Here is an 18,502-nt window from a genome sequence, read left to right as displayed (position 1 = left end):
GAATTTTCCTGTAGGTTATTCCCGGAATGCTACAATTTTCAGTTGCCCATAAAACCTCAATAAATTTGGATTTTTTTAAAAAATTTTGATGATTTACACCTATGATGCTATCGGAAACGTACAAGTATACCGACTTTGAACTTTTAATTCCAATTCTCGGTACACTCATATCCAAAATTATCGTCGCATGTCCATAAATATGTTGTGGTAGGAATATATTTTGATAACGGATTCGCCCGGTATTTCTTATACTGTTATTATGTGTATAATCGGCAAAAACATGTATGTGGCAAATTTCATGTCAAAAGAGCAGTAAATAAGAACAATAAAACGAAAATAAAACTTTCTTGTCTATTAAGCAACATTTTGCTTTACTCATTCTAATTTTCGTATTGATAATTCTTTTCGCATGAAATTTACCACAAATATATATTTCCCGATTATACACATAGTAACAATACTAAAAGTACCCTGCAAGATCATTATTAAAGTATATTCTTAAAAGAAGGCAGTTATAGATATGCGACAATCATTTTGGACATGAGTTGAGTTGATTTTGAGTTTAACGTCCCGTTCAGCAGCGAGGCTATATGAGTCGTGGACCTACTGATTAACATGGAATCCGAACCACATGAGCTCCTACCGGCATTTTGGACATGAGTGTACCTAAAACATAAGAATTTATATCCAAAAAAAACATCCATAAGAATAACATGGAGAAAATTTTCTTCTTCCGATTAGACCTCCTAAAAACTAAAAATGTTCTCTTTTGGCACTTTTTTCGGTTGGTCATTTCCGGAAATGAACAAACTTGAAGTTTCCACGTTAACCAGAAGTATACGTTATTTTCTGTCAGTTCATATAGTTTTATTTATTATATATTTATACAATTTTTTGGCGTTAGCGGCATCAACAAACTTAAGCCTGTCACGTTTGAGGAATGATGTCTCTCGGCGAGCATAGAATCCGGTGAAGGAAAGGGAAGAAAGAAATGAGGAGGGGAAGGAAGCGGCGTGGGGCCTATGTGTGAGGTACCATCCCGGCATTTACCTGGTGTGAATAAGGAAAACCCAGGGAAAAAACCTCACCCGGAATGGCTGGCTTGAAAAACAATCTGTATACCTTTTCGACTTAGTGGTCCTACTGGGAATCGAACCCGGCACCGCTCTTGCCTTCGGTGCGAACGTTACCGACTACGTCACAGGAGCCACAAATTGGAATTTAAAAAAAACAATTAAAATTTGGTATTGTAGGGTCTGGATACGGTTGTCTATGAAAATTAACACAAATAAATAAATAAAATAACAGTTTTAAACTTTAGTTGTGTTTTATGGGGAACTGAAAATCATTCCAGGTTATTTCAATTTAAGGTATCCCAAGGTATTTATGGAACATTTTCTACACCCAAAAATGATTAGGCACTTCCAGTAGGACTACAACGATTAAATTTGGCAAAGTTTGTAGCCTCCTGGAACTATATAGAAAATTCCCAAAAGTGGATATTTTCCATTTTTAGCAGCTTTAAAGTGACAAAAAAAAAACTGTAATTTAAATAGACTTTTTGTATGTATAAAATCTCATATTTTAGGTACCGTAATTGAAATCGGAATAAAAACTAGAAAGTTTGGTATGTTTGTAGATTCATTAGGTCCGAGGCCGTAGGATGAAGAAATTTTGTATCTGGCGACAAATTCCCACCTACTTAAAATTAGGATAATTACACAAACATTCAACTGTGCGAACTGCCAAGTTCATAAAGAAATTGAAAATCACAGCAACTGGCTAAGCAAGAAAATGCTAAGCCAAGTAAGTCAATTGAAAGTAACGGCAGTCTTTTAAGTAAATATTGACAACAACGCATTTTAATTTTCCAACTTGGTCAGAAGTTAGTAAATTTGGGACGAAGCCCCACCTAGCAAAAACCTGGACTAATTACATGAACCTTCAACTGTGCCAACTGCGAAGTCCATAAAAGAAGTGATAATTCACAGCAACTAACTAAGAAAATGTAATGCCAAACAAGTCAGTTCAACTTAGCGGCATTCTTCTAAGTAAATATTGCCAATAAGGCATTTTAATTTGCCATTTTTCAGAAGTTGGTAAATTTGGGACGAAGCCCTCCTAGCAAAAGCCTAGACTAGTTACATAAACCTTCAATTGTGCCACCTGCAAAGTCTATAAAAGAAGTGACAATTCACAGCAACTAGGTAACTAAGAAAATGTTAAGCTAAGTCAGTCAATTGAACGTAACGACAATCTTCTGAACAAGGCATTTACCAACTTGATTAGAAGTTGGCGACTTTGGGGGGGACTCCCCGTTTCTCCGCCTTAATGGCTCCCCTGCTGAGACAAGACTTTCGGTGAGTTTTTCCGACCCTCCTGAATAAGTCATAGTCCCCCAAGAAAAACTTCCTGGGTACACCCCTGTATGATTATTTAATTATATTTGTCACTATTTTATTTGTCAGTTTTGTTTCTATGCAGTTGGTATCCTACGCAATTTGGATCGTACGCAGTTTGGATCGTACGCAGTTTGGAACCTACGCAGTGTGGATCCTATGTAGTTTGGATCCTACGCAGTTTGGATCCTATGCAGTTTTGTTCCTACGTAGTTTTCATCCTACGCAGTTTTGACGCTAAGCAGTTTTGGTCCTATATAACTATATAGGGTTTTTCTTTATATAACTTCAAATGAATATTATTACTTAATATTCTGTGATTATAAAATAATAATTATTTTTTTATTGTTCGATCATATGACCATACTATCGACAGCGGGACGCTCATCGAAGCAAGAAAATTAAAACATTTACTTAAAACGTCTGTTTTGGATCCTATGCCGGTTTCAGTTTCGGTCGTACGCAGTTTGGATCGTACGCAGTGTGGATCCTACGCATCTTGGATGCTACGAAGTTTTGATCCTACGCATGTAACCCAGGATAGCATACTTAAAATCGTGGGTTTTAAGATTTGTTCTTTCTGGATAAAGAGGGAAAGGGAAGTGATGCCATTACACGGGGCGGCAAATTGCCTAGGGCCGGTACCACACCTAAGGAAATTGCAATCTTCGTATTTGGTGGCGTACTATAAACATTATAGTGAGGAAGAGAGTTGCCTTTTAGTTCGAATTTCCGAAAGCATTTAATTTAAATATTAAATGAATTAAAGGTAAGATTAGATAAACGTACGTACGTGACAAGCAGAAAGACACATAAAAACATCTCTTGTCGTACCATCAAATGCTCAAGGCCTGGTGCATTTTCACCAAAAAAAAAAAAAAATCTGTATCTTTTTTTCTTTCTGAAAATATAAGTGGAAGTATTTTACAATATTACTCATCGTCTTTCCGGGTGCATGGCTTCTATGGAGCGTCTCACTCTTAGATTGCAGTACAGAGTAAATGGAGCGCGCTAATGCCATATTTCTTCCGCCGCGCCATATGTTTTCTACTGAAGAAAGAACGAGAAAGACAGAAAGAGTGACTGAGTTTGTAAATAAGGACTTCCTTAAATTCATACATTTTCTTTCTTTTTCTTGTTTCCTTCTTTCTTTTTTTTTGTCATTCCATTAGCGCAAATTCACTTGCAACGGCGAATTGGAGGGTACGAAACAACGTTCTAATAATTGTGTTAAAAATTTCCTTTTAAGATGGTTTATAAATCATTGTAATAAAATTTTGATGGGAGCAATAAGAAATCGAGAGACCATATGAAAAAAATAGAAAACGTATGATTGAAATAAATAACAGGCTAAACAGTTTCACACAGAAATTTCCTATACCAAATGTGCGGCAAACTAAAGAATACCAATGGGCAAGATTACTGCTACTGAAGTTGGATAAGAGTGAAAACTGGAGTGGGGTGATAGTGATACATGACGAGAAAATATGACGTACGAGAACGCTCATTCGTCTGTGTACGCAAAATATTCGCAAATCCAATTTCGTTTATCAAACAAAAGTTACATTGTAAAGTACATTGTGAAGGCAGCTGCTTCCCACTTTCGATGGTTTAGATCCGATTTTCCCCGCGAAACAACAGTATGATATTTTAACAATTACCAGGAGCTCTAAACGAAACATCGCACTATAATAGAAATTATAAATACATTTGTGAATATTAACGAAAGATTTGTAAAACTAAAATAAAAGAAGAAAAGAACACATGCTTAATACCTTTTAATCACTGTCACTGCTTTCACTTAAAGGTGAATTCAGTCTGTAACTGAAAACTCGAAGAGCATGGTTGAGGTGACGACGACGACGATGAAGTTAAAGATGATGACGATAGTGCTATGAGAAGACGTTCTTCATCGTTCTGCAATACATCGGCCTTCCGTAATTCTTGTTCCATTTTTTTTTTTTTTTTTTTTTTTTTTTTTTTTTTTTTTTTTTTAGTATTTCATTAAATGAGATGCTGAAGGAACCCGTCGAACGACGCAATTGACTTTTGGTAAATTAGGCAAGGTTTCGTTTTCGTTTACATTTCTTAAAACACCATTCACTCACATTTGCGAAAAGTAACGAGTAAACAATAGCGCATTCCACTCTATAAACAATACCAACATAGATCACCGATCTTGCATTTTTCTGTAGTCCTTTTCTTCTTTGCTTGACTTTCGCAGGAGTCGTCAATTTTCCCTCTTGTTCTTCCTTTCGTCAGGCACGTAGCCAAGGGAGGGGTCCGGGGGGTCCGGACCCCCCCCCCCTTCGAGACCAGAAATGAAAAAAATAAGAAAGGATGAAAAAATGAAATGAGAAAAGAAGGATAGTGTTAAAACATTTTTAAAAATCAGGAAGCTTTTGGTTACTCTTTCTTATGATGAGATTTGTATTACTGGAAATATATGGTGGTGAGGTGAGCGAGATATCTTGGAAGAGTCAGGGAATTTGAAATTTCTAGAAAAGTTACGGAATTCTCAGAATTTCTGCTACTAGTCAGGGGGATTTCAAGGGAGATTCCAAGCTTCCGAAAGTATAGTACCGTTGTGTAACAACTTGGATTTTTTTATCATAAATTTTCGTCATCGCATCTTTGCAGTATCAAACATGTTATTTCAAAAACAATTTTCTACTGCTCCTTTAACCTGTCATTGGAACAGACAGTAGTTGATAAAAATAAAAACAAAAATTTATATTAAATGAAAGTTCTGTTAACATTTGATTCAACAGAGAAAGGAACCCAGATATTGTAAAATATTTTACAAGACACTATTGAGTATGTACTTTCTGTAATAGTGAATATGTACTTTTTATAATAGTTGGGGTCATAATAAAAGGAAAATTGTTATATTGGAACAGAAGAAGGATGTAAATATTGTAAAATCTTTTTCAACACGTTTTTTTTTTATATTTTACTCCAGATTTCTCATTTTTTGTTATTAAAATACTTATCAACATATCCTCATTTTATTGTCCTAACAAACCAATATATGCTGATAGTAAAGTAGTTTAGATTGATCGAGCTCCTGGGCATTTAGAATTTCATGTCACGCCCGCCGTTACGAAATCCTGGCTGAACGAACCAATATATGTTCCAGTATAATAGTTTAGAATGATCGAGCCCTTGTTGTGATGACCACAGTATTTCAAGTCACGGACCCCCCCTTCACGAAATCCTGGCTACGTGCCTGCTTTCGTAATGTGTAAATAGTTCTTTCTGAACATCCTGTAGCTCTTGAGGCTTCTTTAACTATAGAACTAAAATTCATACTTCGTGCAAAATGTTCAGACACTTTCAGCATCAGCACTATTTGACGCTCTCTCCCAAGCAGCATCCCAATTGAACGTCTTTTCCGCACTTTACTCTCCATGACAAACAATATAGTAAATACTGTATAATATTATTGATACGACACAACAAATATTTTAAATATTTCAGCAATTTCCAAATATAATGTTGAATAGGAACTGAACCGCCCTGATTTCTATACTCACTTCTGACACCTCAGACACACAATATCAGTCTGGAAACTGAAGAATGAAAATAAGCTCTATTAAATCTGTTCTAAACAAACACACAAGTTGTGACTTTAAATCACATACCGGCATGGGCGGCGATTAGGGGGAGCAAAGGGGGGCATTTGCCCCCGCACTTTTTTTAAGTGACCCATTAATGTATATATTTTCATTTAGAAATCCAAAGTTTTTGTATGTATTACTAGTTCATAGAAAAAATAATGCCATATATGTGCCGTTCCGTGAGTACGTATTGATTGTCTTCCCGTGGAGTAAAGAAAACTACAGGAATTGCGTTTTAGTTGCCACTGAAAATAACCCAAAAATTAAAATTTGGAGCACAACAATTTCAGTATACTTTCACTTCTTACAAGGGCTCGATATGTTAGTCAACCGCTTTGAAACTGATTGAGAGAACATTTCGGGGTAAAAAAGTCTTTCACAAGTTATTCTTCAATTGCACAAAAATTGACAGTTCCTAAAATGTCTTTTCTTCTTTCTAAAATAAGGAAAACAAAAGCGTAATAAGAAACAACTTCTACCTTTTCAATTGTTTTGTAGTGTAATATACGAGTGAAGTGGTTTGTTAGGGATATACGAGTGTAAAGGTCTATATACAATTAAATTTAGTGAATTCAACATAAATCTAGGTTTTGGGATTATTTTGTATAACTGGAGTATGGAGTGATTCTAAGTATTGTTGAGTTTTGATGTGCTCCAAGAAATTGAAAACTACACCTAATGGCAACGAACATGTTTCGGGAAGTTGCAAAAGCAAATATTTCTTTAAATGTCGTAGCATATGCTTGTAGTATTTACTGTCTTTCATTTTCTGAGAGTAATAACTTACTATATTTAATAGCATGTGTGGAATTAAAAATTAAGTTGTCCATTAATCCCTGTTTTTCAAAACAAGCATAATTATTCATTACTATGATTAATATTGTCCTTTCTATTTATTTGTTTCAATAATCTCATCACACAGTTTTCCAGACAATTTTAAGATGTTCATGAGCAAGGAATCAAATCTCTTCTTTCACTTTCGTTGTTTAAGAGTATAAAGGGCTAATATCTACTTGCGTTGCTCTTGTCAATTTACTTAAAATATGAAATACGATATACGGTATTTTAATTGAAAAAGATAGTATCCTATTAGTTATACAACCTTTCGTCATACAAAATGTTAGAAACAACCAGAAAAACTAACATTTATATGCAAATATTCAGATCATGTCTTGCCCCCCCCCCCACTTTTAACATCCAACCGCCGCCACTGCATACCGGTATAGTGACAGGCAACAAAATACAGATCGCTGAGCGAGGAAACAAAACCAAATAGAATTATCAAACTCTCCGAAAATACATTTTGTTTCTTTCATGCTTCCTAAAGAAACAAAGGGGGAAAGAACAAATAGCCTTTTCATTCTTCTTTATGAGCTCATGAAGTTATTTGTTATGAACGCTTTTTTTGTCTTTATTTGCGTATACAACCTAAATAAGAAAAATGGTATTACAAACGAAACCAACTTTTATTGTAGAAATTGTCAGCATTCGGGAACATGTGGGAACATGTGGTAACATGTGGGAACATGTTGGAGAGGACATTAGGGAACATGTGGGAACTTTAGATGAATCAATTACAGAAACTAATAGGTTTCTATTATCACCAGTGAGTGAGGAGTTTTATTATTAACAGATACATTATTAACAGGTGTATTGGCCTGCTTTGTCCTCTTCCTTAGATACTGATCTTCTGAAGAAACGGTTTTGTTTGAGTACCAACTGCATTTTTGTGCTTTATGTTATTGCTAACTGAATTATTATCCTGATTCAAGTGTCTGGATACTTACTATTCACCCGAGATTGAAATTTGTATTCCTTCGAAGAGATAAAGTGAAAACTGTACGCTCCCCCATGTGTGAATGTTATATATATACAAGTATCGTATGAAAACGAGCGAAGTACGTGGAACGTAAGGCTAGTTTTAGACGGAAGCATTTATCGTAGCATTTCTCATAGCAAAAATCGTATCATCGATATCCTACCGTGTAAAGTAGCAAATGCTATAGCATTTCCCATGCCATGGCATATCCTATGGCATTTCTTGTCGATAGAACCTGCTCTATTTCATAGCATTTTCCCCAGCATTTCTGGTCCGATTGCAGCGCCGTGGTGTGTTAAAAAGAAGCGAAAGATTTTGTGCCAGATATCCATGCTCTTTGTTTTGTGTGGGAAATTGAATTGTAGTAAAGAAAAATGAGTTGGAGTAGGGATGCTCTTTGTCCACACACTTCTTTGTGATTTTCGTTTTTTAATATGACCGGCGAGAACTGTTATTACAATTACTATAGCTTTAGCTACCTCACGCTTAATTTCGGAGCCATAATTGCGCTCTTCTCCAATGATTTGTTTGCTACGTCACGACAGATGCTTATCAAAATGCTACCGTTTAAAAGCACCATATACTTTTGATGCCATAGGATATTGTATGAAATTTTTGGCAGCAGATCTGCTACGATAAATGCTTCCGTCTAAAACTAGCCTAAGATTTAGTGGAGTTTGACGCAATGTTTCTCGCACGTGTGGTCCAGGATACGATTTTGTGAGATCATGCTTCCGTTAAGCAGTACAGGCCAAGAGGTACGATAGATTCGTGTTCGCATAGCATCAACATTGAATACTCATCGGTATAGCACGACACTCAACACCAGTAACATTAAAACAAACATTATGAGGAAAATAGTATAGGCCAGATTTGTCACTGCTTTCTTCTGGTCAGATGCGCGCGCTTTGAAAAGTTGATTCTTTAACATTAAAAGTCACAAAACCTAAAGAAATATATCGACCTGAGAATTGTTTTAAAAATAACTTCAATCATTGCTCAATATTTTTCTCGCTTTGCACCCCTATCTAACATGAAAAATAAAAAAAGTTTCGCACTAGTCAACTTTTTACATATTGCATTGCAATAGTATACGCAATTTCTCTTACATTTTATTTTTTATTTTAAAATTCAAAAAAGTTTTTTGAATGCTAACTTTTCCAGCAGTGACACCGAATGTGGTATTAATAGCTGTATAAGTTTCAACTTTGTATCTTTTATAGTTCAGAACTTATGATGTCATATATTTAAAGCTACGTTCGAATTTGCCATTAGCAAGATTTCACTATTTCAATTTATTTCAATACTTGAAACTTCCTTTTGATATGAAAATAAAAAACACATTATTTGATAGAGAACACAATGTTCTAAAAATCTGTCCATATCTAGCAAGAAAAAAACTATTCCTAAAGTCCAGGCTAAGTTTGGCAACAATGGGCATAAGGAAAAGCATTGTCATTTACTTCTGTACTGCAATCTAAGGGTGACCCGCTCTATAGTATTGGACCTCTCGCAACTAAAATTTCTGGGTGTGCGCCTAAGTGCCGAAAATGCTATCCAAAAATTAAAAAAAATGTGATGCAAATTGAAATTTATTTCGTAAATTGCTACGCAAAAAAATGATACAATACACGTACCGTAGGTGTTACTACATGCCAAGCAAGAACAGTGTTGCAGATAATAGAAAATTGAATATCATTGTATCTTGTATCATGATTTTGTTTCTTTCATTTGACTAAATTATTTACCTACCTGGCCCCCATATATGGTTCTACATTTTGATCTGGCCGATGATACCTTATAAACTGACAGTCACACGTAGACGCGCACACATAAATTTTTGTTGGAAGGTATCGAACCTTTTGGAACGTCCTATACTACAAGCCAATACATCTATGTAGTACCGAACAGGTATTATCCTGCACCCAAAACGACGATAAGTAATTGGAAAGCACTTCCACTTAGAGATTTTCAAAAATAATGATAGAACTTGATTATTTTAAAAGAGGAAGTGTATGGTCAATTTTCATGCCATAACAATAATTTCCCTGTTAAAGATGTACAGTTATTGAGAAAGTGTACAAATGTATGTTGAGTTTGGAAGTTTTGGAGGGGGAAGTCCGGACTCAGTGGAATCCCCGTGGGTACACCTCTGTTCACGCTGAAGAGAATACGAAAGTGAGAGATGCGAAAACCCTTAAAGTTTCCTTTCACATTCAACAGAGAGCAGAATTTCACCATATACAGCGTGTTTCAAACCGACGACATTTGGAAGATGATTTCTTACACCAAGATAAGACAAAAAGTATAGACCAACCTGAGTGCACAAATGCTTTCTTTTGGAGTTATAGGCTGCCGAAAACATGAAAAAAATGAAATTTAAAGGTCCATAGCTCCAAAACTATGGGACCTACCGTAGTCGGGTCAAGACTTCACTTAGGAACTAATATGTGAGCTATCCAAATATACGTTTCAGAATCCCAATGCACTCACGATTTTTATAGGGGGAATTTGGCAACGGGATATGATTTGAAGTACTCATCAACTACCTCTATAAAAATTGTTGCGGAAGTACCGCAGGATTCTGAAACATAGATATTTTGATAATGCACATTCCAGTTCCTAAGTGAAGTCTTGACCCGACTACGGTAGGTCCCATAGTATTGGAGCTATAGACCATTAAAGTTCATTTTTTCATGTTTTCGGCAGCCTATAACTCCGAAAGGAAGCATTTGTGCACCCAGATTGGTCTATACTTTTCGTCTTATCTTTGTGTCAGGAATCGCCTCCCAAACAAAACACCCTATATATCTAGATTGTAAAGGGATGACATGCGCCTAGACCCCTACTGGTGCTGCCACCGCACAGCAATCAACGAAAGTAAACCAGTTGAAAATGATCCGACAGCATTGTGACTTTTCTTCCTCCTACAAATAACCTGAATAGCTCGTCTACTTAACATCAATTTAGAGGTTTTTTTTTTGTTTCTTTTCTACTGTTTTTCTATTTGTAGAAGAGACTGAAATTCTTTTTGTGTTGTGAATTGTCGTCTTGTGTTCCTGTCATTATTTTTCTAAACAAAAAAACATATGAAGCATACCTCTTAATTATTCGAAACAACGTGCTTAAAAGCAATCGTCCTGCTTTCACGAACCGCCCATACCACTGTCCATTCAGTGTTACCAACTGGATTCTCGCCTGAGCAGAAATGAAAGGTGATGAATCTGTTTCTGTCTTTCCGTCAGTGTTTCAATTTTTAATGTTAACTTATTCGAAACTTAACAATTGGAATTCTTACAAGGGTTTCTGAATGTTGTTGGGATATTGGGATGACACCAACGTGTACAGTAAGTTGCCAAAATAAATAAAAATTTTCCCTCTCAATCACGAGTTGGTGCTTAGTAAACTATAGCTAGTGTACTTGTTATCCCTTTGTGTTATTTTAATGTTAGTTGTATTCCGAAATGAAATATATAAAAGGGCTCAGTGGTAGAGCGTTTACCTCTGATACATGAGGTCCTTGGTTCGATCCCACCTCGCGCGAAGTAAACTTTGTGATGGACAAACACCGTATGCATGGGTTTTCTCGAGGTTCTCCCGTTTCCTTCCACTTTCTTTATTCTACTATTTCCTTCATTTCTCGTCATCATCGTCTCCCTTAGCCTAGCTGGCATGATTGTGGGACGTAAAACTTAAAGATTTCATGAAAGATATGAACTATTCACTTTTCGATTCTAATTCTGTTCTCACAACTACCACAATATGTACATTTTCCCTTGTTGTCAGTGTTAATCAGTTTAGCTATATTTGTCATTTGAAATCTCCTTGCCTTTGGTGAGAGTAGTCTCGGTTTCGATTCCCGTGGGGACACTCGGTCGAAAAAATATAAAAGCCTTTTCAACCTGAGTGAGGTCCTCTGCGTTTTCCTCATTCATACCAGGCAAATACCAGGATGGTACCTCAGATAATGGTTCCATGCTGCTTTGTTCCTTTCTTCCTCCTAATTCCGCGAGTAGTGTGATCGCCCGGGACACGTGACGGGCTAATATGATTATAGATCCTGGTATTTGCCTAATTCTATCTAATTCCTAATCTAATTCCAAATCCTATTCCTAGTCATTTGCAATTGTACCCTTATGCCTTCTGTTCAGGACCGCCAGGTTTTGAAATACAGTATTCACAATGCACAACGGAAAGTTCTGGGTAAGCTCTACCTTCAGTGTTAGAGTGCGAGGGTCCCCCCGAAAAACTTTCAAAATTAACTCACCCGAAGATTTACTTTTAGGTATTTCTGAGTGACAATAGATTGATTTTTTTTCACACTGGAAACTATTCTTGAATGAAAGTATAACGGCGTAACTAGAAAGTTTTCAGGGTTCGAACATCCTATTTTAGTTCTTGTTACGCCATGAACGCTAACATTTGCATTTATAGATTTTAAAAGGAATGAAAGAGTTTAGGAGGTGACTTTGAGTTTAACGTCCCATTTAGCAGCAAGGTTATATGACACATGAACGTACTGATTAACGTGAAATCCGAACCACATGAACTCCCACCGGGAATCGAACTCGGGTTTCCAACGCCAAAGGCGCTTACAAGGAATGAAAGAAAATAAAAATAGTTATTTAGAACAAAATTTAAACACATTCCGCCTTAGGCAGAGTCATTTTGACGTATGAATAGCGTCATACTAAAGGCCTGACTACTGCAGGAAACACATGTTGGTCGAACTCTTTAGTATGGCACTAATCATGCGTCAAAACGACTCTGCATAGAGACCATATTTTTTAATAATGCTAATACATACAAATTAGCGTATTGGAATGAAATGCTTGTCTTTAGTTTTTTTTTTTTTTAAGTGAAAACATTCTCCGTTCCATGAACAAACCCATTTAAGAAATACAGCGAAATATTAGCTCTTTCACTCGTTTTTTCTTTCTTTCTTTTTATATGTTTTTATTTACTTTCTTCTCGGTTTTGTGGGTGCTGAGACATAACAAAATACAAACAAACTATATTGAGTATTTAGGGGCACAGTGACTCAGAGCGCTTACATATTGTGTGTGGGGTATGTGGTTAGATACCCTGCCATATAAGTTTGTGGTGGACACTATCGTGTCAGTAGGTTTTCTCGGGGTACTCCCTTTCCTCCTCCCACTTTGTCATTCCACCAATTCTTCCACCATAATTCGCTTACTTTAATCGTCGTGTCCCTTAGCCTCAAGGGCATAATCGTGGGACGTTAAACTGAAATATTTCATTTTATTTTTCATATGTATTCCAACCCATTAGCTAATAAGTCAATTTCACAGGATGTGGCGCATACCATTTTGTTCGCTCGAGCCCCTCATATATCGCACAGCTGATGGAAAACTGTTACAAGTCAAAATTACATATTTGTGGGAACATGACTTTAAAAGTTTGTTATTCTATCAAAATCACTCCGTGGAATACTGTTATTTCCGCCATCTAGGAGTTAATTTGCTTAGTTAAGTTTCTGCTAAAATGCCACCAGATAGAGATCGTTTTTCTCTCTCTATTCTCTTTTGATCGATGATAACCCAAAATTTCCATTTTTTTTTTTTTTTGAGTTGTAACACTCTTCCACCGGGTGTGCGATATATCACGAGGGTCACGGTGGCTCAGTGATAGAGCGCTTACCACTGGTGAGTGGGTTCATTTGCTCGATTCTCGGCCAAATAAGTTTGTGGTGGACAACATCGTGTTCGTGGGTTTTCTTGGTGTACGCCCGTTTCCTCCAACTTTCTCATTCTACCAATTCTTGCACCATCATTCACTTGCTTTAATCATAGTCTCCTTTAGCCTGAAAAATAAATTGTCTCACAGCCAACGGTGAAGCTGTTGTTCGAAAGTTCTCTACCTACTGCAAGATAGTTTTCCGATCAGGAAGATTTTCACTACGTAGAATAGCAAACTTCAAGCAAAAAGGTATTTGCATTGTAATCACAGAACTGTTGTATTTGAAAAAAAAATTCGACTTCGTAGACGCAATGAGGTCCTGGCCAAATCATAATGACGACTGAAAACAGCAGGAGAGGTGACTGGAAGCGATGACTCCAACTTTTCTTCCTCACCACTGAAAGCCCTACAGCCATTCAAAAAGTGGGTGTTTTAATTGTATTGTTATTGCTGTGTAATTTCTACTCACAATACAACAGAATAATTACAAACTTTTTGCAATACCATTTTATTTTTTAAAGTGTGTGCAGTTTTATACGTAAAGTTTATCTGGACTCGAAGCATGACTTAAAATTTGCACTTGGCAAAGCCAGACACAGAGACAATCTCTAAGAGTAAGTCTGTCAAGGAAAATTAAGAGCAAACTTGGACTTACTGTAGATAGTTTGCCCACTGGGATTAAGAAATGAATTCAAAATCTTCCACTTACGATATTATCACATACAAACTATTTAAGAGGCCCCATCATGGCGAAATTAAAATACAGCTAATTTTTACAGTAATTACGTGATATCTTCCAATAGATAAAAGATAATGGAAAAGTGGAACAAGAGCACCCTAGACAATATCATTTTACTTGAGATATTGTTATCACGACTCACTTATCTGCTTTCGATTTCTAGCCATTTAGAAAATCGGCATTTGTTTTCGCGTTTGTAAATGGTTGCAAACGGAAAGCTACAAGGTGACTCGTTGTAACGGTACCTCGTGCAAAATAATATTGTCTAGCACGTCCTTGTTCCACATTTCGATTATCTTTTATTATTTGAAGATACCAAATAATTACTGTAAATTAGCGGTATTTTAATTTCGCAGTGATTACGCCTCTTAATTCTACTTCCTAAAATGGAAATGGAGGATAGATGGACAAGGGCGCCGATCCTGGGAGGACGAGGGGGCCCGGGCCCCCCAAAGTTCATGTGGGCCCCATCATTGATTTGTAAATTTACAATTTTTGGCATAATTTGAATGCAATTTGTCTTAAAATCCTCATAAATATACTTTCTGCATCTGGATGGGCCCCCCAAATTTACAGAGAAATCGCCGCCCTTGGAGATGGACTTTAATCTGAACTCACCTGTACCTTTTAACAGCTAAAGAGGTACAGACCTGATCAGAGTAGGTTGTTTCTGTAGAAGCTCTTGTGGAAATTGTTCTTTGTTACTTAATCAATACTGAATCAAGAGTCACGTTTCAGAAAACCAAACAAAGGTAGTGCCTTCTTTTTCTCAACTCATAGAACAACGCATTAATTCCACATATATTTAATTTCTTCATACAGACTAATTTCGAACAGTATCGTGATATTTTCTTCTTCTTCAAGTAATATAAATCTGAAATTTACTGAACCAGTCCCCCTCTATAGAGATATTAACCAGTTGAGAATGCTCCAACTGCATTGCCAGAACGAACTTAAAAAGAATGGAGAGATGAAGCGGGAAGGATAACTGTGATTGTTCCTACATGTAAAAGTAAATCTTTTTATCCGCACCTTCTCTTTCTCGCAAAATATAATCTCTTTATGACTTACAGTTCTCGAGATATGGCTGCTTAAATCTCTCGAAATTAGAATTTTTTGCCCAATATCTCGAGAATGGTAAGTCATGGAAAGATGATATTGGTGTTAATCAGTACCTAAGAAGGTGGTACCAAAGTGTTTACCATCTTCTTAGGTATTGTTAAACACCAATATGATCTCTCTATGACTTCTGGTTCTCTATGATCTTTCGAGATATAACTCCTTAAATATCCGGAAATCGGCCATTTATGACCAATATCTCGAGATTGGTAAGAGTGACCGGAAAATTCCATCACTTTTTTCAGAGGGTTTTTTGATATTCTATGGAATGGAGGGCTCAAAATTGAAAAAAAAATGAAAATAACAGATAGACAGATATACACACATAGAGAATTCAGTAACGAAATTTATAAGTTCGTTGAAAATAGAGAACGCTGTTTAATGTCTTAGGAACAAACTTTAAAAATTATTTCTTTGCTCTGTACAATTTAAATCTTTAAGTTGAAGTGCATCTCCTTGGTAAGTGATTCCGCGTTCGGTTTTGTACATGGATGAAGAATTGGAAGTTACTTAAGAGTCTTCATCTCGGCGAAATTAAAATACCGCTAATTTTACAGTAATTATGTGATATCTTCAAATAGATAAAAGATAATCGAAATGTGGAACAAGAGTGCCCTAGACAATATTATTTTACATGAGAAACCGTTGTCACGACTCACTTATCTTCTTTCGATTTCGAGACAGTTTGAAAATCGGCATTTATTTTCGCGTTTCTAAACAGCTGAAAACGGAAAGCCACTAGGTGACCTGTGATAACGGTACCTCACGCAAAATAATATTGTCTAGGGCGCTCTTGTTCCATATTTCAATTATCTTTTATCTATTTGAAGATATCACAAAATTACTGTAAAATTAGCGGTATTTTAATTTCGCCGGGATGAAGACTCTTAATTAAGAACTACAAATTTCGATCTAAAAAAGCCACAAATACTGACGTTGTAATCCTGTGACCACTAATCAGTCAGATCAATGTGCCCGAGGAATAGTAAACTTCACTGTTAGGGAGATTATTATTATTATTACTATTATTATTATTATTATTATTATTATTATTATTATTATTATTATTATTATTATTATTATTATTATTATTATTATTGGAGCGAAGCTTCGCTTTACTCGACTAACCATAAGACTTTCGTTTGTCATAGCGCAGAGCCCTTTTCGTTTTGTCCTGCGAACACGATTTTTCAAAACCATTATGATTTTCGCTGATATGCTAAATTCAAGTATTTATTTGTCGTGTTCTTTCAAAAAACAATTGATGCACTGAAAAATCTATGAATAATCAATAAAGGTCGACTGCTTTACTCCAAATTTACAATTAATGCGTAACTAATAATAATAATAATAATAATAATAATAATAATAATAATAATAATAATAATAATAATAATAATAATAATAATAATAATAATAATTTGTAATTAATAGTTAATGTTTGCCACACGCAGTTGTCTTCTTAAGTGGATTGTGGAGAGTTCGGGCGTACTCAATGAGGGTTTCGGAGTTTAACCACTCCCTTGAGCAAGACATTATGGAAAGATGAACCTTTTATATATTAAGGTACACTCATGTCCAAAATGATTGTCGCGTATCTATAACTATCTTCTTGTAAGAATATACAGTAGGATGTCGATAATCCAAACGTCAAAAATCCGAACGCAATCCCTGAAACTTTTTTACATTTTGTCTTAGCGCTAACGATAAACAAATAATAAGGTTGTCCGTCGGCGTTGTGCGAAGTCAGTGTTTTTACAAAAGTTCATCATATGTAATTGTTTGTCACAAATAGTTTTATTTTCTCTTAGGCCTATACATGTTAGGTTTTAAGTGTGAGTTACAAGAACAGTGTGATTTAGTGTATGAGCAAGCTCTTCAGAAACATTAAATGTAAGTAGCCTTACGTACGGTATTGTAATTACTGTATGTACTGTATGATCACTGTATCGATAAAAGAGCATACCGTACCGTATATTTTAGCCTAAATGGCATTTTCTTGTTCGGCAATTTGAAAATCCGAACTACCTGTGTTATCAATTAGTTCGGATTTTCGACTTCCTACTGTAATTTCATAATCATTTAGCAGAGTACTTTTAATACTGATAGTATGTGTATAACCGGGAAATGTATATTTGCGTAAATTTTATAGGAAAAGAATTATAAATATGTAAATTAGAATGAGTAAAACAAAATGTTGCTAAATGAACAAAAAAGTTTTATTTTCGTTTTATTGTTCTTATTTACTGCTCTTTTAACATGGAATTTGCCACATACATGTCTTTGCCGATTATACACATACTAACATTATAAGAAATACCGGGAGAATTCGTTATCAAATTATAATCCTACAACAATATATTTATAGACATGTGACAATAATTTTGGACATGAGTGTACCTATACAAATGTCAAATGAGATTGAGTGGTTGAACCCCCTTTGATGAAATCCTGCGTATGCCACTGATTGTGAAAGATTTTGTTAACATTAAATTGCTTAAGAAAACGTAGTGTCCGGCATCTGTAGTGTTTCGCTTAAGTTTAATAACGCTTCAATGTTTCAGAAACATCTCTCGGACTTTTCAGAATTGTACTGAGATGAAATATAGTTGTATCCTTGAGATAAGGCAACCCGTCAAGAAAACTTCATTGTGGATTGCTTGTCAATCTGGAGTAGGGGTCTGCACAGGCCGGAAATTTAGCCCGGATCCAGCCCGGCCCATGAATTTATAATGTGAGGCCCTACCCGAGTCCGAAGTATGTTTAGGCTCGAGCCCAATCCGAGCCCGGTTTAATTTTGCAGTTGTGCTTTAAAAGTCTTCTGAAAGAACGGTCCAATAAATACCCTTGTACAGTATACCTACAAAGTTAGTCCCGACAAATATTGTTGTATATTTAAAAAATTTACGATCCGAGCCCGGCCCAAGCCCGAAGTGATTTATGCTTTGTAGGTCTCAGCGGGCCAGACCGAGCCTAAGGCAATGAACTCGGCCCGAGCCCGTGCAGACCACTGAACTGGTGTGAACTATTGATTCTCGTATAGGACACTATCGTCCAGTTTAATTTCGAATATGTTACAACGCGTCACAAGATTCCAAATATCTAT

This window comes from Thermobia domestica, chromosome 17 (genome assembly GCF_964235325.1).
Source record: "Thermobia domestica chromosome 17, izTheDome1.hap1.1, whole genome shotgun sequence".
Lineage (NCBI taxonomy): Eukaryota > Metazoa > Arthropoda > Insecta > Zygentoma > Lepismatidae > Thermobia > Thermobia domestica.
This window is presented reverse-complemented; position numbering follows the sequence as displayed.